This window comes from Ovis canadensis, chromosome 2 (genome assembly GCF_042477335.2).
Source record: "Ovis canadensis isolate MfBH-ARS-UI-01 breed Bighorn chromosome 2, ARS-UI_OviCan_v2, whole genome shotgun sequence".
Lineage (NCBI taxonomy): Eukaryota > Metazoa > Chordata > Mammalia > Artiodactyla > Bovidae > Ovis > Ovis canadensis.
This window is the reverse complement of record NC_091246.1, coordinates 63,717,127-63,740,803: the sequence shown is the minus strand read 5'-3', so window position 1 is coordinate 63,740,803 and position 23,677 is coordinate 63,717,127. Positions and strand designations below refer to the sequence as shown.

General features: G+C 37.1%; 1 pseudogene; it reads left to right on the top strand.

Annotated features, from left to right (window-relative positions):
• The window catches only part of LOC138432358 (S-phase kinase-associated protein 2 pseudogene), a 176,998-nt pseudogene extending 166,568 nt beyond the window's left edge, over positions 1 to 10,430 (top strand).
• The last annotated feature ends 13,247 nt before the right edge of the window (positions 10,431 to 23,677 follow it).

Below are 23,677 nucleotides of genomic sequence, written 5' to 3'. Positions count from 1 at the left end.
ATTTCATTTTTGGATCCTAGAGAGAAAAGAAGGAAATGTTTTCTATTTATTTTAGTTTGTTTTCTTTTTACCACAATTCCCGGCTCTATTAAGAAAACTAAGACCATTAAACTATGAGAAGTTCAAAATATTCTAGAATTAAATGAATTGCCAGAATTAAATAAACCCTTTTCACAGAACAGTTACTCCACTATGTGAAGTTTAGACTCTAAATGGAACAGATAAAAATGCAAACTGAAATCTGTAACTACCAATTATTTTAATAATGTTTCAGTCTCTCACTTATCAATTTAGCATTGGGGATATTGGTTTAATCTTGAACAATTTTCTTCTGTTTTTAGAATTTATCTCCCCAGCAATTAAATCTATTCCTTTTCATCTTTACCAGAAGCCATTTCCATGTTAAGCAGGTTAAATTATTTTCATTTCAGACTTTAACATGTAGTTTTATACCTAGCTTAAAAAAATCCCAACTTAAAACAAATTGGACCACCACCCTAGCCCTGATTTATGTTTAAAGCTTTAAACAAAAAGTTTGCATCTGTTACCCTCAAAGTCTGTAATTAGTAGTTGAACCATACAAAGAATCAACATGATGTCATGTCTAGACAACATGTAAATTAATATGAAAGCAATTGATTTACAAACTCTATACTAATACAAATTAATCTGAATTAAGTTTAATCCTCAGTTATTAACTGATTAAGTGTCGCTGTTGGTAGCTACAGGATGGTGATTTCCATCTGTGAATTTTAAGGACACAGTCATTGATTCTGTATGGAGAAATAGTAAAAGCATAGACCATACACAATGATGTTCCATCACTGCTCCTTGCACAGAGAAGTAAAACTGAAATACACAATTTAAAAACATATAGGAAGCTTTTCTCAAGTGTCATAATTAACTTTTGGCAAAAGGGATGTTTCAGGCATGTTGACTCTGGCTCTGACTGGCACACCATCCCTCTGAGAAAGTGCATTCATCTGTTCTGAGGGAGAATTCACTCTTGCTTTGAGCAAACCTGTAATCAAAATTGCCAATATATTCTTTCTTTTTAAGCAGAATTATTACAATTTACTAAGTACTGACCTCTGTGAAAGACCCTTGGATTTTGGGGTGACAATACTCTCAAGTCTTCAGAGAAATCAACAGGTGCATACTCTGAACCCAGAGTAGGTTATTATTCTAAAATCTCACACATAGTGTGGGTGCTAGAAATGTCTATCTGTCTCATTTACTAATACATATATTTACTTGTTTTTAAATATTATGTGTCCTCAAGTGTTTTCCCAAAGCATTGTTTTGTTTTGCTTTTTCTGAGGACTATTTGCTTAAATAAAGTTAGCTTTTATTCATTTTAGAGGGCTAAAATCTCAACCTCAATATCATTAGAATATAATAAAAATGTTAGCTTTGCTTTCATTAACTAGTTCCCATAATTGTGTAATATTTCTTCAGATAACTAGAAATCAAGAACCATCATTTAAATTATGAAAAACATTTTATGTTTTTTAATTTGGTGATCATGTTGGTTTAGTTTGTCAGAAAACTCTATAGCTCATGTTGGAACAAAATTCAGAAGTATTTTGTGACTATAATATACATAAGCTTGATAATTAAAAAGCAACTATGTTATATCAAAATGAGGGTCATTGTATTTATATAGACTCTTTTATAGACATCCTACTCATTGTCATAATAACTGAGGCTGTCATGACCATGGTCTGCACCTCACATGAAGCCCTAAACAATTCTGACAGGCTGCAGCTCATTAAGGGACAGTCATTTTGTTGAAATGTCTATCAGCTTGCAGGGATGCACTAAGATGAATAGGCCCAAAACAATAGGCCCATTTGTTAGAGCAGTAGCTTCTCTAATACATGATGAGACAATCAAGCCAAGCTGCCTTCGGCACAAAGACATAATTAATCAAATGGACAAATGGTTCAAAAATTGCTCTAGTATATTCTGTAGTGGACAGAGGTTTCCATGGAAACATTGGCGTTTGCATCACAGTTAATGACCATTCTGTACAATGAAGTCTCCCCCTTCACACACACTTCTTCACTCCCTCTCCACTAGGCCTGCTCTCCCCACTCCTCCAGCCATTAAAAAATACAACCTGGAGAAAAACAAACAAAATGAGAAGAAAGCAGAAAAGAGAATCCCCAGTGTCTGATTTCCCTAACAGAAAATCTGATAGTTCTATGTCACTATTTATGAAATTAATTGTAAATTTTTGCCGTGTTTTCAATACTTTAAAATACCTATGTAGAGAACTAACCTTAAATTGTGACTTCGCATGCTATTAAATAATTACAGTGACTTCATTGAAGTACTTACAGATACAAATTAGATTGCTATCATGATTTAAATGTATTTGAAAAAATTGAATTGCAACCTGTCTGAAATGTTAAATGAAAATTTAGTAAAGCCTTGTAAAAAGGGAGACATTAAATTTATTGTCAGTCTCTGGAAAAGGATACACAAATACCTCTTCAGTATGACTGCTTTTACCTTGAGTTCTAAAGCATCACTGCTTAATATTTAATATTGAATCAGTTAAAGGCTCTCCCTACTTTGCTGTTGTTTGTTGTGTTTGACTCTTTTGCAATCCCATGGACTGCAGTCCTCCAGGCTCCTCTCTTCATAGATTTCCCAGGCAAGAATATTGGAGTGGGTTGCCATTTCCTTCTCCAGGGGATCTTCCCGACCCAGGGACTGAACTTGTGTCTCCTGGGTTGAAGGAAGATTCTTTACCACTGAGCCACTGGGGCCTTAATAAAACAAATTCCCTATAGGTAACTGCATCTGTTGAAGGTAGCTTCTTGTTACTCTATGATGGCTTTGACTTTGAATCATTGCTCTCCACCTTCTTTCCAAAATGCAGCTTATCTGAGTGTTCTTTTCAACCACAAGAAGGACAGTTGTTCAGAGGTGTCCTGACAAATGAAATATGATCCATTCTGGTAGTTTAAGAACCACAAAATTGGCTAAGTTTTATGCCTATTTTTCAGTCTTCTGTAGTACTTGAAACAAGAGTTTGATTCTTTGGAAAAGATATTGCAAAGTAGCCTCATGAAATAGTTATCTGTTTTTTGCCCCTTCTAATTACATTTTTCTCTTGTCACTTTCTTGAAAAATCTCTGTCTTTGTATGAGTAGCTGGATTGCTTTGCACTGTCCCTTGAGGATTGTTTTCTTATTTTTTATTTATTTATTTTTTAATAATATAAATTTATTTATTTTAACTGGAGGCTAATTACAATATTGTATTGGTTTTGCCATACATCAACATGAATCCGCCATGGGTGTACACATGTTCCCCATCCTGCAACTCCTTCCCACCTCCCTCCCCATACCATCCCTCTGGGTCATCCCAGTGCACCAGCCCCAAGCATCCTGTATCATGCATTGAACCTGGACTGGCGATTCATTTCACATATGATATTATACATGTACCACTCTCCCAAATCATCCCACCCTCGCCCTCTCCCACAGAGTCCAAAAGACTGTTCTATACATCTCTGTCTCTTTTGCTGTCTCACATACAGGGTTATCATTACCATCTTTCTAAACTCCATATATATGTGTTAGTATACTGTATTGGTGTTTTTCTTTCTGGCTTACTTCACTCTGTATAATAGGCTCCAGTTTCATCCACCTCATTAGAACTGATTCAAATGGATTCTTTTTAATGGCTGAGTAATATTCCATTGTGTATATGTACCACAGCTTTCTTATCCATTCGTCTGCTGATGGACGTCTAGGTTGCTTCCATGTTCTGGCTATTATAAACAGTGCTGCAATGAACTTTGGGGTACACATGTTTCTTTCAATTCTGGTTTCCTTGGTGTGTATACCCAGCAGTGGGATTGCTGGGTCATACGGGAGTTCTATTTCCAGTTTTTTAAGGAATCTCCACACTGTTCTCCATAGTGGCTGTACTAGTTTGCATTCCCACCAACAGTGCAAGAGGGTTCCCTTTTCTCCACACCCTCTCCAGAATTTATTGCTTGTAGACTTTTTGATAGCCATTCTGACTGGCATGAAATGGTACCTCATTGTGGTCTTGATTTGCATTTTTCTGATAATGAGTGATGTTGAGCATCTTTTCACGTGTTTGTTAGCATCTGTATGACTTCTTTGGAGAAATGTCTGTTTAGGTCTTTGGCTCGTTTTTTGATTGGGTTGTTTATTTTTCTGGACTTGAGCTGCAGGAGTTGCTTGTATATGTTTGAGATTAATTCTTTGTCAGCTGCTTCATTTGCTATTATTTTCTCCCATTCTGAAGGCTGTCTTTTCACCTTGCTTATATTTTCCTTTGTTGTGCAGAAGCTTTTAAGTTTAATTAGGTCTCATTTGTTTATTTTTGCTTTTATTTCCAATATTATGAGAGGTAAGTGATAGAGGATCCTGCTGTGATTTATGTCAGTGAGTGTTTTGCCTATGTTCTCTTCTAGCAGTTGTATGGTTTCTGGTCTTACATTTAGATCTTTAATCCATTTTGAGTTTATTTTTGTGTATGGTGTTAGAAAGTGTTCTAGTTTCATTCTTTTACAAGTGGTTGACCAGTTTTCCCAGCACCACTTGTTAAAGAGATTGTCTTTTCTATATTCTTGCTTCCTTTGTCACAGATAAGGTGTCCATAGGTGCATGGATTTATCTCTGGGCTTTCTATTTTGTTCCATTGGTCTATATTTCTGTCTTTGTGCCAGTACCATACTGTCTTAATGACTGTGGCTTTGTAGTAGAGCCTGAAGTCAGGCAAGTTGATTCCTCCAGTTCCATTCTTCTTTCTCAAGATTGCTTTGACTATTTGAGGTTTGTTTTTTTTTATATTTCCATACAAATTGTGAAATTATTTGTTCTAGCTCTGTGAAAAATATCGTTGATAGCTTGATAGGGGTTGCATTGAATCTATAGATTGCTTTGGGTAGTATACTCATTTTCACTATATTGATTCTTCTGATCCATGAACATGGTATATTTCTCCATCTATTAGTGTCCTCTTTGATTTCTTTCATCAGTGTTTTATAGTTTTCTATAAATAGGACTTTTGTTTCTTTATATTCCTATATTCCTAAGTATTTTATTCTTTTCGTTGCAATGATGAATGGAATTGTTTCCTTAATTTCCCTTTCTATTTTCTCATTATTAGTGTATAGGAATGCAAGGGATTTCTGTGTGTTGATTTTATATCCTGCAACTTTACTATATTCATTGATTAGCTCCAGTAATTTTCTGGTGGAGTCTTTAGGGTTTTCTATGTAGAGGATCATGTCATCTGCAAACAGTGAGAGTTTTACTTCTTCTTTTCCAATTTGGATTCCTTTTATTTCTTTTTCTGCTCTGATTGCTGTGGCCAAAACTTCCAAAACTATGCTGAATAGTAGTGATGAGAGTGGGCACCCTTGTCTTGTTCCTGACTTTAGGGGAAATGCTTTTAATTTTTCACCATTGAGGATAATGTTTGCTGTGGGTTTGTCATATATAGCTTTTATTATGTTGAGGTATGTTCCTTCTATTCCTGCTTTTTGGAGAATTTTTATCATAAATGGATGTTGAATTTTGTCAAAGGCTTTCTTTGCATCTATTGAGATAATCATATGGCTTTTATTTTTCAATTTGTTAATGTGTGTATTACATTGATTGATTTGTGGATATTGAAGAATCCTTGCATCCCTGGGATAAAGCCCACTTGGTCATGATGTATGATTTTTTTTTAATGTGTTGTTGGCTTTTGATTGCTAGAATTTTGTTGAGGATTTTTCCATCTATGTTCATTAGTGATATTGGCCTGTAGTTTTCTTTTTTTGTGACATCTTTGTCAGGTTTTGTATTAGGGTGATGATGGCCTCATAGAATGAGTTTGAAAGTTTATCTTCCTCTGTAATTTTCTGGAAGAGTTTGAGTAGGATAGGTGTTTGATCTTCTCTAAATTTTTGATAGAATTCAGTTGTGAAGCTGTCTGGACCTGGGCTTTTGTTTTCTGGAAGATTTCTGATTACAGTTTCAATTTCCATGCTTGTGATGGGTCTGTTAAGATTTTCTATTTCTTCCTGGTTCAGTTTTGGAAAGTTGTACTTTTCTAAGAATTTGTCCATTTCTTCCACATTGTCCATTTTATTGGCATATAATTGCTGATAGTAGTCTCTTATGATCTTTTGTATTTCTGTGTTTTTCTGTTGTGCTCTCTCCAATTTCATTTCTAATTTTATTGATTTGATTTTTCTACCTTTGTTGCTTGATGAGTCTGGCTAATGGTTTTCCAATTTTATTTATCCTCTCAAAGAACCAGCTTTTGGCTTTGTTGATTTTTGCTATGGTCTCTTTTGTTTCTTTTGCATTTATTTCTGCCCTAATTTTTAAGATTTCTTTCCTTCTACTAAACCTGGAGTTCTTCATTTCTTCCTTTTCTTGTAGCTTGAAGTGTAGAGTTAGGTTATTTATTTGACTTTTTTCTTGTTTCTTGAGGTATGCTTCTATTGCTATCAACCTTCCCCTTAGCACTGCTTTTACAGTGTCCCACAGTTTTGGGTTGTTGTGTTTTCATTTTCATTTGCTTCTATGCATATTTTGATTTCTTTTTTGATTTCTTCTGTGAATTGTTGGTTATTCAGCAGCTTGTTGTTCAGCCTCCATATGTTGGAATTTTTAACAGTTTTTCTCTTGTAATTGAGGTCTAATCTTACTGCATTGTGGTCAGGAAAGATGCTTGGAATGATTCCAATTTTTTTTTAATTTACCAAGGCTAGATTTATGGCCCAGGATGTGATCTATCCTGGAATAAGTTCCGTGTGCACTTGAGAAAAAGGTGAAATCCATTGTTTTGGGGTGAAATGTCCTATGGATATCAATTAAGTCTAACTGGTCTATTGTACCATTTAAAATTTGTGTTTCCTTGTTAATTTTCTGTTTAGTTGATCTATCCATAGGTATGAGTGGGGTATTAAAGTCTCCCACTATTATTGTGTTATTGTTAATTTCCCCTTTCATACTTGTTAGCATTTGTCTTACATATTGCAGTGTCCTATGTTGGGTGCATATATATTTATAATTGTTATATCTTCTTCTTGGATTGATCCTTTGATCATTATGTAGTGTCCTTCTTTTTTTCTTTTTGCAGCCTTTGTTTTAAAGTCTATTTTATCTGATATGAGTATTGCCACTCCTGCTTTCTTTTGGTCTCTATTTGTGTGGAATGCCTTTTTCCAGCCCTTCACTTTCAGTCTGCGTGTGTCCCTTGTTTTGAGGTGGGCCTCTTGTAGACAACATATATAAGGGTCTTGTTTTTGTATCCATTCAGCCAGTCTTTGTCTTTTGTTTGGGGCATTCAATCCATTTATGTTTATGGTAATTATTGATAAGTATGATCCCGTTGCCATTTAGTTTATTGTTTTGGGTTTGAGTTTATACACCTTTTTTGTGTTTCCTGTCTAGAGAAGATCCTTTAGCATTTGTTGGAGAGCTGATTGGGTGGTACTGAATTCTCTCAGCTTTTGCTTGTCTGTAAAGCTTTTGATTTCTCCTTCATATTTGAATGAGATCCTTGCTGGGTACAGTAATCTGCTGTAGGTTATTTTCCTTCATCACTTTAAGTATGTCCTGCCAGTCCCTCCTGGCCTGAAGAGTTTCTATTGAAAGATCAACTGTTATCCTTATGGGAATTGCTTTGTGTGTTATTTGTTGTTTTTCCCTTGCTGCTTTTAATATTTATTTTTTTTGTGTGTGTTTGATCTTTGTTAATTTGATTAATATGTGTCTTGGGGTGTTTCACCTTGGGTTTATCTTATTTGGGACTCTCTGGGTTTCTTGGACTTGGGTGATTATTTCCTTTCCCATTTTAGGGAAGTTTTCAACTATTTTCTCTTCAAGTATTTTCTCATGGTCTTTCTTTTTGTCTTCTTCTTCTGGGACTCCTATGATTCAAATGTTGGGGCATTTAACATTGTCCCAGAGGTCTTTGAGATTGTCCTCATTTCTTTTAATTCGTTTTTCTTTTTTCCTCTCTGATTCATTTATTTCTACCATTCTATTTTCTACCTCACTAATCCTGTCTTCTGCCTCTGTTATTCTATTTGTTGCCTCCAGAGTGTTTCTGATCTCATTTATTGCATTATTCATTATAGACTCTTTTTTATTTCTTCTAGGTCCTGTTAAACCTTTCTTGCATCTTCTCAATCCTTGTCCACAGGCTATTTATCTGTGATTCCATTTTGATTTCAAGATTTTGGATCATTTTCACTATCATTATTCAGAATTCTTCATCAGGTAGATTCCCTATCTCTTCCTCTTTGGTTTGGTGGGCATTTCTCCTGTTCCTTAACCTGCTGAGTATTCCTCTGTCTCTTCATCTTGTTTATATTGCTGTGTTTGGGGTGGTCTTTCTGTATTCTGGCAGTTTGTAGAGTTCTCTTTATTGTGGATTTTCCTCATTGTAGGTGGGGTTGTATGGGTGGCTTGTCAAGGTTTCATGGATAGGGAAGCTTGTGTCTGTGTTCTGGTGGGTGGAGCTGGATTTTTTCTCTCTGGAGTGCAATGAAGTGTCCAGTAATGAATTATGAGATGTCAGTGGGTTTGGAGTGACTTTGGGCAGCCTGTATATTGAAGCTCAGGGCTATGTTCCTGTGTTGCTGGAGAAGTTGCATGGTATGTCTTGTCTGGAACTTGTTGGCCCTTGGGTGATGCTTGGTTTCAGTGTAGGTATGGAGGCGTTTGATGGGCTCCTGTTGATTAATGTACCTTGAAGTCAGGAGTTCTCTGGTGTTCTCAGGATTTGGACTTAAACCTCCTGCTTCTGGTTTTCAGTCTTATTTTTACAGTAGCCTTAAGACTACTCCATCTATACAGCACCATTGATAAAACATCTAGGTTAAAGATGAAAAGCTTCTCCACAGTGAGAGACACCCAGAGAGGTTCACAGAGTTACATGGAGAAAAGAAGAAGGAGGAGGGAGAAAGAGGTGACCAGGATGAGATGAAGTGGAATCAAAAGATGAGATAGCAAGCTAGCCAGTAATCACTTCATGTGCACTCCACAGTCTGGACTGCTCGGAAATGTTCACAGAGTTACACAGAGAAGAGAAGAGGGAGGAAAGAGACAGAGGTGGCCCAGCGGATAAAGGGGGGAATCAAAAGGAAAGAGACAGATCCAGCCAGTAATCAGTTCCCAAAGTGTTCTCCACCATTGGGAACACACAAAGAGATTCACAGAGTTGTGTAGAGAAGAGAAGGGGGAGGGAGGAGATAGAGGCGACCTGGTGGAGAAAAAGGAGAGTTCAAAGGGGGAAAGAAGAGTCAAGCCAATAATTTCGCTCCCAAGTAAAAATGGGTATTGAAGATTGGATTCTTAAAGGTACAAAATTGATAACAAATACCAAAAAGCAAAAATTAAAAGTCTAGAGTAGAAGTTGAATTTTCAAAAATGCAATATTAATGAAAAAAACAAAGTCACAAAAATTATAAAATATATATATATGAAGTTTGCTTAAAAAAAATAGGGTCTCTCTCTGTTTTTGCAAAGTAATAGTAGGTTATAAAAATGAAAATTAAAGAAGTAATAGAGGACTTAAAATAAATTTTTAAAAAATTAAATAGTAATAGTAAAAAATATATCTAGGACTTTCTCTGGTGTTGTTGTGGGCAGTGTGGGGTCAGTTCATTTTCGGATAGTTCCTTGCTCCGGCTTATATTTCTCAAGATCTATAGGCCCCTTCCTATACAGTCAGTACTAACTACAGGGTTTTAATCTATTGCTCTTGCTCCTGTCACTTCCAAGGTTATTCCCCCTGTTTAGCTTCTTCTGTTTGCTGGCCTCTTCAGTGTCTAATTTCTGCCCTGACACAAAGGGGCAGTGGTGGACACTTTTTACAGCTCACTTGTTCAGTCGTGCTGTGGGGAGGGAAGGACACTGCAAACAAATAACACTGATGTCTGTTCGCAGTGTCTCGGCACACTGGGCCTAGCCCCTCTCACAATGTGTGTGCTTTCCCTGTCTATACTGCTTAGGCTCTAGATTGCTCTCCTGGGAACCTGTGAGGCCAGCCCTGGGTTGTATGCACTTCCCGGGTCTAAGCTGCTCAGGTTCAGGTACTCAGGTAGTCCTCAGAGGCGCAGACTCGGTTGGGCCTGATTTTGTTCCCTCACCAGGTCCGATCAGCTGAGGTGATCAGGTGTTTGGCGAGTGTGGTCTCTGTGACTTATCGCCTCCCCCGTCCCTGCCACTCAGTTTTCTGGGTATACAACTGGTGCACTTTCTCAGGTCGATATTGACCGTCCAGAATCCCAAGAAGTCTTGGTTAGTGATGAAGCCTGCTTGCAGTTTGGTAGATACTGCCTCTCCGGGGCCGCGATTGCCTCCTTCAGGCTCTGGCTGCACTTGCCTGCCTGTCGCTGGAAGCGGGGAATGAGCCAGTCTGCAGCCGCCTAGCTCTGCTCAGTCCTTTGTTCTGTGAGCAGGCCTAATGGTGTCTTAGGTTAGGGCTTTTCTCGTGGTAGCTATCTCACAGTCTGGTTCGCTAGCCCTCAGACTGCCCTTGGGGCATTCAGGCCCAGTCCTTACTCTAAGAAATGCAGCCCGAATCTCTCTGCCCAGCCCCCGCTTGCTAGTGGCAGATGCAGGAGTCTTCACTGCTTCTCTGCTGGGGGAGTTACTGTTGGGCAGTTCATCTGTGTGTTTTAATTATTTATTTACTTTCCCTCCTGATTATGTTGCCCTCTGTGGCTCCAAGGCTTGCCACAGACTCGGCAGTGAGAGTGTTTCCTGATGTTTGGAAACTTCTCTCTTTTAAGACTCCCTTCCAGGGACAGAGTTCCATCCCTACCTCTTTTGTCTCTCTTTTTTGTCTTTTATATTTTTTCCTACCTCCTTTTGAAGACAATGGGCTGCTTTCCTGGGTGCCTGATGTCCTCTGCCAGCATTCAGAAGTTGTTTTGTGGAATTTACTCAGCATTCAAATATTCTTTTGATGAATTTGTGGGGGAGAAAGTGGTCTCTCCATCCTATTCCTCCACCATCTTAGGACTGCCTCTTCTTATTGTTTTTTAAATCTTTATTTTTAAAAGGCTGTGTCAGTGGAGTCTTTCGCAGGCAGGAAGCATGAGGAGGAGAGAAGCTGAGGCTTTGGAGTGAGGGTAGGCGGGAGGAGAAAAGCAGCAAGGACACTGGTGGCATTTCCAACACTGAGCGGAGGGAGAGGACTGCTGCATGAGCGCTCAGTCGCTCAGTCATGTTGATTCTTGTGACCCCATGGACTGTAGCCTGCCAGGCTTCTCTGTCCATGAACTTTTCCATGCAATTTTCCAGTGGGGTGGCATTTCCTCCTCCAGAGGATCTTCCTGACCCAGGGATCAAACCCAGGGATGCTTCTGCATCAGTGGGCAGATTCATTACCCCTGAGCCATCTGGGAAGCCTAAGAGACCTGCTAGTCTTGAAAAAATTAAGGGCTCAAACCACTACCCTGTATGTGTGGGAGTTTTATATGTTGACTCCACAAAACTAAGCATTGTCTAGATATCTGTTAGCACATTATTTGTGAGTACGTCTGTTGGGGGTGTTTCTGGGATAGATTAGCATTTGAATTGGTAGACTGTGTAAGAAGCTCACCCTTACCAATGCAAGTGGGCATCATCTAATTTGTTGAGTGTCTGAACAGAACAAAAAGGCAGAGGAAGGTCAACATTGGCCTCTTTGCTTAAGCTGGGAAATCCATCTTCTCCTGCCTTCAGACATTGGCATTCCTGATTCTCAGTCCTTTGAATTAGACAGAATTACAATCTCTGGCTTCCCTGGTTTCCCAGCTTACATATTGAACTTTTCATTTCACTCTTTTCTTGCTTGCATTTTTTTTTTTTTTTTAATGGGAAGTCTGCTGTAATTCTATCCTTGTCCCTCTGTATAGAAAGTGTATTCCAATTCCTGGATTTCCTCAATATTTTCTCTTTATATTTGGCTTTCTCAGTTTGACTATAATTTGCCTGTGTGTAGTGTTTTGAGATTTTATCCCATGGCTGTTCTCTAAACTTCCTGGTTCTGTGGTTTGGTATCCATCATTAATTTCAAAAATTCTCAACTATTATTTCTTCAAATATTCCATCTGTTCCAGTCTCTTCTCTTCTTTCTGATACTCCAATTATATGCATGCTGCAGCTTTTGATATTGCTCTACAATTTTTAGATATTCTGTTCTATTCTAAACTGTTCTGTTATATCCTGTACTTTTTTCTTTATTTTCCTGTTTGCACTTCAATTTGAGAAGTTTCTATTTACTTACGTTCAATCTCACTGCTTTTTTAAAATCAGTCTACTGATGTGCCCATCAAATGCAGTCTTCATTTCAAATACTGCATTTTTATTTCTTCTTATTTCCCTTTAATTTTTTTTAAAGTTTCCTTATCTCAGCTGGTATTCCATCTGATCTTGTGTGTCATCTACTTTTCCTTGAAAGCTTTTATCGTATTATAGTCATTGTTATTTAAAATTTCCTGTGAGATAATTGCAACATCATTTTTATATTTGTGTCTGGTTCTGATGCTTGCTTTGTTTTTTTAGATGGTATTTATTCTTGCCTTCTGGCATGCCTTGTTGAGATCAGACATACTGTATAGGGTAATACCTATTGAGATAAAGAGGCTATCAGTATGAGATTTATGGTAATCTGGCTAAGAGTTGGGACACATTTAATGTTTGTTTTAGTTATAGGCACCAGAGGCTTTGACTTGCTTTAGTGATCTTGTTTTCCCTTCCCTCTTACCTTTCAGTTTCCTCACGTGCTCTTCTTAGAGAGAGTCTGTGCCTTGCAGTTTTTAACTTTCAATCCATTTTTATTATTTCTGGAGGTTTGTTAGTGTTGTGACAGATAATGAAGGAAAAGAAGATATTCTTTCATCTTCAGATTAAGTCTCACTCTTTCAATGGGTCTGTGTCTCAGAGGTTTGCCCTATGAAGTATTTCTGCTCCTCTCCTAGGAATAGGACTTTTGTGTCTCCAGGCCCCCAATCCTCTCTCCAATCCCAGTGTTTCCAGTATATCTCCTTGAAGCCATCTTTCATGTTAACTTTGGCTTTTTTCCTCCTTTAGGTGAGAAGGGAAGGCAGGATGAAGCTAAAGTTAAGGTGGATTTCCTTTCTCCAAACTAAGTTCTCAGAATTGCTCTCTGGTGATGTCCTTTATCCCAGAGATTAGGTCTTTATTTAGAGAGAAGTGTCAGAGACTCTTGAGGACCTTTCTCAGGTCTTCCAAGGAAAACATATTGGTATTCCTGGAGGAAAAGCTGTGAAAGTTGGGGATAGTCTCTGCTGCCTCTGGCACTTCCCAATTTTTACTAGATAAGTGATCCTTGGCTGAGACTTTCTGCTTCAGGTAAGCAAATATCAAGTACTTTATCTCTCCAGACTTTGGGAATGCAGCTTGTCCTATGAACTTAGTTTCTGATGCATCTAGGAAAGTCATGAATTTTCCATTTCTCTAACACTTTCCTTATTGTAAGGGCTCAGTTCAGTTTAGTTCAGTGGCTCAGTCGTGTCTGACTCTTTGCGACCCCATGAATTGCAGCACACAAGGCCTCCCTGTCCATCACCAACTCCCTAAGGGTAGGACTAATGATTTCCAACCAGTTTACATGTTGGCCCCCAAACTGAAGGTCTTCAGATTAATGGATATTTGTTTTAATTTGGCCTTAAAATCCTATAAAATCCTGTAATACTACTACTATGATTATTTACATTGTTGCCTTAATTATTTTGGCCTTTGTCATTGGGAGTTCTTTTAAATTGTGGATTCTGTGTCCTTTCAACATGGTATTATTGTTGTTCAGTCGCTAAATTGTGTCCGACTCTTTGTGACCCCATGGACTGCAACATGTCAGGCTTCCCTGTCCTTCACTACCTCCCAGAATTTGTTCAAATTCCTGTTCATCCTAACCATCTCATCCTCTGCTGCCCCCTCCTCCTTTTTCATTCAATCTTTCCCAACATCAGGGTCTTTTCTAATGAGTAGACTCTTTACATCTGGTGGCCAAAGTATTGGAGCTTCAGCTTTAGCATCAGTCCCTCCAATGAATACTCAGGGTTGATTTCTTTTAGGATTGACTGGTTTGATTTCCTTGCTGTCCAGGGGACTCAAAACAGTCTTCTCCAGCACCACAATTAAAAAGCATCAATTCTTCAGCACTCAGCCTTCTTTATGGATTCTCAAAGTAAGAATACTGGAATGGTTTGTCATTCCCTCCTCCAAAGGACTATGTTTTGTTAGAACTCTTCTCTATGTCCCATCCATCCTTGGTGACCCTGCACAGTATGGTTCATAGCTTCATTGAGTTTTGCAAACCCCATCACTATGACAAGGCTGTGATCCATGAAGGCAGTCTTTTCAACATGCACCTTCATTTTTCTACAACAGTAAGAAATCTGCAATTTATTTATTTGTTCAAACCTAAAATTCATATAAAGCAGTTTGATAATATGTGTGTAAAACACATTTCCCAACTAGACTACAATGTTTATTTACAGTTTTTTTTTTGTGTCCCAATCCTTAAATTGTCCAGCCAAAATGTTGTTTTCCAGAGTTACTTTCTGTAGGTTCCTTATTCATAGTCTGCATTCCATCTTGGCTGATTTCTTTAGATCCACCTTCAAGTATACAGATTCTTTCCTTGACTGTGCCCAGTTTGCTATTAAGTCTGTTGAAGATATTTTTTTCATCTCTGTCATTGTGTTTTGAATTTTTGGTATTTCTATTTAAATCTTTCTTATAGTCTCCATGTCTCTACTGAATTTGACTCCCTATCTTGTATGTTGTTCATATTTTCCCTTACAGCCTTTTACATATTAATCATAAGCATTTTTAAATCCCCTTTCAGATACTTGTGTCATGTAAGAGTTTGGCTCTAATGATTGCTCTGTTTCTTAGGAATGCGCTTCTTTTCCCTTGCCTTTTTGTATGTTTCCTAATGTATTCCTGCAAGATGAATATCTTGTGTAGGGAGAGATTAAAGTAAATAGTTTTTATGCTTGGAAATAAGTATGATTTTCTTTCTGTTAGGTTTTTGGTGGGAAGAAATTTATTTCACTTATTAAAATCTGGTTTTCAGGCTTATTGTTGCTATGGTTACTCTCAAGGTACCATCCGTCTCATATTCTTCTAATGACATTTGTGTTTAGGGTAGGGGCTTTCAGAGGGTTTTTTCTTTCCATTGCCTATTTAATGCTAACTTTAGGTCTTATCTCTGCAATAGGCCTAAGTGAAGATCTGATTTTTTTTTTTTCAAATTATTACTTGATGTTTCTTTTCCTGGGGTATGTGCTTTGGGTAGGGCATTTGGGAGGGCATGGTTGTTCTCAAGTAAGTCTTTATTTTAGGTATTGTGTCCCCAGTTCTCAGTCCTGTAACTTGCTTTGTAGTTATGAGTCCAGTACATCTTTGCGCCATTCCTCCAGGGCTTGAAGGTTTTTTTTTTTACTTTCTATTTCTCTCCCCAATATGCAATGCTTTATCACCAGAGATAAAAGAGTACCAGTGGGTGCTCATATCTCCCACCCCCACCCATCCCTGGCATAGGGTAAGGTTCTTGGTTTTGTAGGAAATATAGAGAAGAAATATCTCAGTTGAGCTTTGTGATACTCCCACAGCAGCTGCTGTTTTCCTCCTTTAGTTCTGCATCAGAAGGGAAACTTTTTCTGAATCTCTGAAATATGACAACATTTTCTGAGTCCTCAGTTGGCAGACTACCCCAGTATTTGCAGTTCCCAGGGCCTTCACCCTCTGCCAGTGCACATTCAGTCTTCACTGCTTTGGCCACAACCACAGCTTAATCCTTACTTTCCAGCTGCATCTTGTTCTGGTAAGCCATTGCTCATATCATATGTTTTCCTGCAAGCTCCAGAACTTTTTTTTTTTAGGGGGGGGGAGGGGGGCAGTTAGTTACCTTGCAATCTCAGCACTCTAATGGGTTCAAAAAAGTTGTGAACTTGCTATTGTGTGTATGCCATTTGATATCACTGTGAATTCTGAACCATGCAAATGTATTATATATTCATCAATTGTAAATGCAAGACAAAGTGGTACCTACTCAAAACTCTTGCATGTGAGAAGCAAATCTGTTCAAAAGGTAAAGTAATAGGTCTTGATAGATTATTCATTTATGTGACTTTATGTTTAACTGTATAGGAAAAACTAATACTTAAAGTCCCCATGTCTGAGTGTAAACTCTAGATATCTCACTTTTGCTAAAAATAAAAACAAATAGTCAGTAGAACACATATTCAGATCAAAAATGATGCAAGGATACAATTGTTTCCATGTCCTAATGGAATTTTATGAGGTTCTTTGCTTTCAAAATTTGAATTAACCTGCACTTCTGTACTGAAACTTCATTTTTATTTATGACATAGTTATGCACTAATAGCCTTCCTGCCTTTGGTGGTAATCTTATTCACCTGGTCATATAAATTATTCTGTTTATTTTTTATTTTTATTACTTTGAAGATTCTTTCATTGAACTTTGTAACTATTTTATTTACAACAAATTTGCTTTCCTTCTAGGAATTTATTCTTTTCTATATATATTTACACACATATGATGCTTTTATTGAAACCAGTTCATAGGTATGTGTATATATATAACATTTACATATATAATGTTGCATATTTTTCTATTTGTGACACATTTGAGCCATATTTTTATATATTTATAGATTCTTTAATAAAATTTATCATGTGCAGAACCTCACTACAGATCCTGGAAATTTGGCAGGTTTCTCTTACTTTACAAATGAAAACGTAAATAAATAAACTGGATAGAAGAAGTCATTTGTGCCTCACTTTCTAATGAATTGCTTGAGAGCTAAAATTACAATGCAAACTTTTGACAAATAACCTTTTCTGCAGTTTTCCTCTTGTCATGGATCTACCTGACATATATTCTGATCACCTTCCTAGATCATGTATTATTTGGGTTTTATACATTTTTTTAGCATTATGATGTCCAGGATACCGCTTTGTTCTGGAAAGAAAGAAAGAACAAAATGCACAGGTTTAGATTAATAAGCAAAACCTGACTGCCAAGAGCTTGCAATCAAGTAGGCCAACTTTAAATAGCAACATCCTGTGAATTAGATATTTTGTGATTCCTTAAGATTTTCTGATTTCTAAAATTTTTCAATTGGTTGAAAAAGTACATACTTAGAAGTGTATACTTATGAGTTGATAATATTTGCATGTGTCATTGAAAAGAAGATGAGCCTATTTCCAGATGCCAAGGAATATTCTATGGTCTCCTTCATCCTGGATCATGGGCATCAAGGACAGACAAGTCACAGAACTTGTCAGTTAATGAGAAAATAGCCATCTAGACCTTTTTACAATGGGATTCCTTGCATCCAAGACAGAAATGGAGTTAAACCTTACTGAGAGAGTGTAAAAATAAAATTCAAGAACTATGAGCACTGACTTATTGAATACTTAGATTTTGTGAGGTATAAGAGAAAGCAACCAAAAAAACAGAAAGAAGGAGTATTCACAGAGGGATAAGAAGAGGACAAAATCAGCTCAGGGATATAAAGAAGAGAAAAGTTTTAATCTGAAAACAATTTTCAGTATTGCAAACAGAGAAAAGTGCTTGGGATAGATGAGAATGAGGGATAGAAAAGGGCCTTCACATTTCAATAATATGGTATAGATTCCAATTTTATAATAAGATTATAGAGTTCTCTTTCAATTTAGTAAAAAGGAGAGAGGTACAGTTTATCTTAGGCTGGGAAGGGTCAACAAAAATATATTCCCACCCCCACCTCCAGCCACATGTTATTGGGAAAACAGTGAAAAGCAGTAAAAATTGTGAGCCTTGAATTTAGGATGTCTTAGTTAAACTCCAGTTCTGCTGCTTACAAGCTATGTGACCTTAGGTCTCATTTGTTAAATAAAAATAATATTAGTATCTATTTTATAGTACTGTTGTGAGGATTACATAATAAAATATATTACTGATATTTGCTTTAATAAACTCTTTTCAAACCCTCAGAGTCATAACTACCATGGATTTCAACATTTGAAGTGATAAGGATCATATCAGCTCAGTTCAGTCTCTCAGTCTTGTCCGCCTCTTTGCGACCCCATGGACTGCAGCATGCCAGGCTTCCCTGTCCATCACAAACTCCAGGCACTTGCTCAAACTCATGTTCATTGAGTAGGTGATGCCATCCAACCATCTCATCCTCTGTCGCCCCCTCCTCTTCCTGCTTTCAGTCATTCCCAGTATCAGGGTCTTTTCCAATGAGTCAGTTCTTCGCATCAGGTGACCAAAGTATTGGAGTTTCAGCTTCAGCGTCAGTCCTTCCAATGAATATTCAGGACTGATTTCCCTTAGGGTTGACTGGTTTTATTTCCTTGCAGTCCAAGGAGACTCTCAAGCTTCTTCTCCAACACCACAGTTCAAAAGCATCAATTCTTTGGTGTTCAGCTTTCTTTATAGTCCAAATTCTCACATCCATACATGACTACTGGAGAAACGATAGCTTTGTTGGCACATATGTATGTGACACACTATATGATCCTCATCATGGGTTCTGAGGAAGTCCACGTGAATATTAGTTCAGCAAAATATATCAATTTTAATACAAAATTAAATAAAGACTATAAGTAGCTACTTATGAGTTCATTTCAGGTGTTGATGACAAAAAATTCTTGTCAGAAGAGGATTTTACTGTCAATTGAAGTTCAAAAAAATGTTTGGTTTTCAGAGCTTTCTGGATATACTATGTGTCTAGCCAAGACTTCCAGTAAAAGTTGATAAGTATTTGTAATGGCAGAATCTTTGTCTTATTCCAGACTTAGAGGCAATATTTGTGTCTAAATTTCTTCACTAAATATATTATATGCTAATGTAATTTCCCTGGTTAAAGTACCAGAAAACTTAATGGAAATTTAGTATTAGTTAATTGCTGTGTATGAATCACAAAACACTCATTCAATTAATTTTTTTCTAATAGTGACTTCATATAATTTTGACAAAGATGATTTCTGTGTTATCTGAATTATTCTATACAAAAATATACTACATGGGCTTCTGGTTTCTAATTCTGCATATAAGAAGCTCAGATGTTGCCATTCCATCCTAACAACAAATAAAAAGCTAAACAGGCTGAAAAGTCAAAAATCTTGGATCCATAAGAAAGAGAAGGACACAGAGCAAATCCTGCTGTAAAGAGAGGAGAAACAGACAGGTAGATACAGGGAGTCAGAGATTACTGCAGCAGAGACTCATAACTGGAATAGCCACAAGAACTACGGCTGAGGCGCATGAGTGCATGCCAAGCCACTTCAGTTGTGTCCAATTCTTTGCAACCCTACAACTGTGCCCCACCAGGTTTCTCTGTCCATTGGATTCTCTTGGCAAGAATACTAGAATGGGTTGCCATGCCCTCCTCCAGGGGATGATCTTCCTGACCCAGGGATTGAACCCATATCTCTTATGTCTCCTGCATTGGCAGGTGGGTTCTTTACCACTAATGCCACCTGGGAAGCCCTGCGCTGAGGTAGGAAAATCTAAACTATAATTGAAGAATTGGTAGAGGCTCAGTGTGGACAAGTATGTGAGTTTAAATTCCCAGGAGCACAGTCATGGGAGACCCCCACAGTTTTGTGAGATTGACCAGAATTCTACACCTATTATTGGAGAAGTTTCCTCCTTTGTTTCTTGCATAGTGGACCAGAGGCAGGGGAATGAACCATTTTGAAATATTCTGGAACATTCTGTTCTTCTTAACAAGTCCCAACCTCAGGGGAAACCAGCTAACAAAAGCCCAAGCTGACTGGGTATTAACCAAGCCTAGCTAATCTAGGGATGGGAAATACCCAAATTCAGCTAACTCTAGCTCTCCCACCCAAGTGGTGAAAAATACTTTGAGAAACACTTGTGAAATTCATAGCTCACAAGTGTTTCTCAAAGTTTTGCTCAAACAAACAAAATACCAGAGGCATGGGTTCACTAAAGGATTGGGACTTAATTATAGGAATATAGAGCTGTTTCCCTCTCTGAATATCTTACTACTACATTACCAAAGACCTTTTACCTGGTACATCATAGATGGCTATGAAGAAAAATTTATAAGCATTATCAAAAGGTAAAAAACAGAAACAAAAAACAACAATAATTTGAAGAGACAAAGCAAGCATCAGAACCAGACATGGCAGGGATGTTGGAATTAGACTGGGAATTTGAGACAACTATAATGCCACGTGGGAAGCACCATGTATATATAAACAACATGCAAAAACAAATGGACAATGTAAACAAAGAGATGGAAATTCTAAGAAAAAGATAAAAAAGAAATGCTAGAGATAAAAACAATATAACAGAAATGAAGAGTGCCTCTGACGAGCTATCAGAAGAATGAACACAGCTGAGGAAAGAAGATATCTGAGCTTCAACATATCTCAATATAAACCCCCAAAACTGAAAAGTGAGGAGAAAAATACTGAAAAACAAGCAAAATACCAGAATATCCATGAATGGTGGGACAACTACAAAAGGTGTAATACACAAGTAATGGGAATAAAAGAAGAAAGAGAGAGAAACAGAAGAAATATTTGGAACAGTAATATCTGAGAATTTGCTCAATTAATTCAGATGCCAAATCACAAGTGTAAGAAGCTCAAAGAAGGTGAAGCAGTACAGATGTTAAAAACTATACCTAGGCATGTTCTATTCAAACTACTAAACTTTAAAAATCCTACAAAAAGCCAAAGGGGGGAGGAAAGACATCTTACTTATAGAAGAGAAAGATAAGAATTATGCTTAACTTCTTAAAAACCATGCAAACAAAAGACATATAAATATTTAAAGTACTGACAGAAAAAGCCCACCAACATATCATTCTATAACTTAAAAAATTATCTTTCAAAAGTAGACAAAGATCTTCTCAGATGAACAAAAATTAAAGGAACTTGTTGCCAGCAGAACTGTTTTCATAATTATGAAAATTCAATAGATCTCTTTTGTTAAATTTTATAAATATTGAGTAAGAATCAGTAAGAACATTGAAGATTTGAGCAAAGTACTTAATCAAATTGACACTTTAGAACACCATACTCAATAACAACAAAATATATTTTCTATTTAAGTGGGCATAGAATGTTCACTTATTGAGTCAACACTGGGAATAATTTTAAGTTATTAAATTTAAATAGGTGGAAATCAGACAGTATTGCCAGACACAATGGAATTAGATAAAAATGTACAATATAAAGAAGTCAGAAAAATGTCCAACAATTTGAGAATTAATAACACATCTAAATAACTTTAAAAGAAATTTTCTTAAAAAAGTCATAGGATATATTAAAATATTTTAACTGAATGAATATAAAAACATACCATGTCAAAATGTGTGAGATGTAGCTAAAATAATCTTCATAGGGAAATTTACAGCTTTTAAATATTTACATTACAAAAGAAGAAATAACCTAATGTTCTTGGATTTCTCTCTTGGTAATGGCTAATTCATTCTTATTGGGCCAATACTTCCACAAATAACAGCTTTAAACTAAAGTGAAAACTGCTCAGTCATGTCCGACTCTGGGATGCCTTGGAAAGTCCATGGAATTCTCCAGGCCAGAATACTGGAGTGGGTAGCCTTTCCTTTCTCCAGGGGATTTCTCCCAACCCAGGGATCAAACTCAGGTCTCTCACATTGCAGGCAGATTCTTTACCAGCTGAGCCACCAGGGAAGCCCAAGAAAACTGAAGCGGGAAGCCTGTCCTTTTTCCAGGGGATCTTCCCGACCCAGGAATCAAACGAGGGTCTCCTGCATTGCAGGTGAATTCTTTACCCACTGAGCTATCAGGGAAACCCTTAAACTAAAAGGGAATGTGTAAAAAGAAACAACTACCTAAGGTCACTGGAGACTGAGAAAACTGGGTAGGTATTGTAGATGTGTTAACACTTGGTAGAAGGGAAAGATAATGGGTAAGCTCCCTGGTTTCATCACTTTTAGCTTGAGAGCCAATACCAATAGAGTGATGCAGCTAAAATATGAGAGGGAGAAGACTTTCTTGTTGGATTGGTAAGCCAAAGGGCAGGGTTTGGGACAACTGCAGAGTTCAGAGGTGAACTGAAAAGTCCAGAGGTGGTAAAATGGGTTGAGAAGAAGATCTTTAAAAAAAGAGATAAGGTGGAAACACCATGTTATATCTAAATATCAGACTCAACTTTAACCAAAATACATAGATAAGACTGAAAGCAGACAAGCCAAGGCTAAAAAGATAGAAATGAGATTTTATCTTTCATGTATCAAACAGAAAAAACTGGTTTAAATTCTGTAAGATGACTGCCTGCTTAAAAAAAAAAAAATCACTATTCTTTGGAGGACTATAATATATTCCAGTCTCTACAAGTATAATTCATAATACCCAGGACAAAAATCAAAACTATTTAAATTTCAAATAAACAGGAAATGCCACTTTTTATCATTGATTATTATCAAGAAATAATAATCAGTGGAGACAATTAAAGATGATAAAGATGTTGGAATAAACAGAATTATAAGTATCTTCAAGGATAATGGAAATATGTTGATGATGAAAGAAAAAATAGGAAATATCAGCAAAGGAATAGAAACCAAAGAACAAATAAGAAATTGAAAAGTGGAAAACACAATATCTGAAATAAACATTTTACCTAATAGAATTAAAACCAATATTAGGGAGCCCTGAAAATAGAGTAAATAATCTTTAAGATCGTGTTGTGATTGTTCAGTCACCAGTCGTGTCTGACTCCTTGTGACCCCATGGACTATAGCATGCCAGGCCTCCTTGTCCCTCACCACCAACCTCCTGGAGTTTGCCCAAGTTCATGTTCATTGCATCTATGATGCCATCCAGCAATCTCATTCTCTGATGTCTTCTTGTCCTTCTACCCTCAATCTTTTCCAACATCAGGGACTTTTCCAATGAGTCAATATAAATTACCTATGCTGGGTATGGGGCTTCCCAAGTGGTGCTGATGGTAAAGAATCTGCCTGCCAGTGCAGGAGACCTGAGAGACATGAGTTCTTTCATTGGATTAGGGGATGGCAACCTGCTCCAGTATTCTTGCCTGGAAATCCCCATGGACAGAGGAGCCTAATGGGCTCAACTGAGAGCACACACACACACACACACACACACACACATATGAACATTGGAGTGCATATATATATTGAAACTAGTGGGCTTTTTTAAAAATATATATATACCCAGGAGTGGAACTGCTGGGTCATATGGTAGTTCTATTTTTAGTTTTTTGAGAAACCTCTGTGCTGTTTTCCACAGTAGCTACAATTGACATTCTCACCAACAGTGTATGTACAAAGGTTCCCTTTTCTCCATATCCTCACCAAAATTTGTTATTTGTGTTATTTTTGGCAATAGACATTCTGACAGGTTGTGAGGTGATATCTAACTATGGTCTTGATTTGCATGTCCTTAATGATTAGAATGTTGACCATCTTTTCAGATGGCTATCGGCCATCTGCATTTCCTCTTTGGAGAAATGTCTATTCATATTCTTCTGCTCATTATTAAATTGCATTGTTTTTCTGATGTTGAGTTATAAATTAAATCAAATTTGATTTTTAAAATTAATTTAAATATTGTCATTTCTTATATAGTATGATACTTGATATGACATGTTATCTTTTTATGTT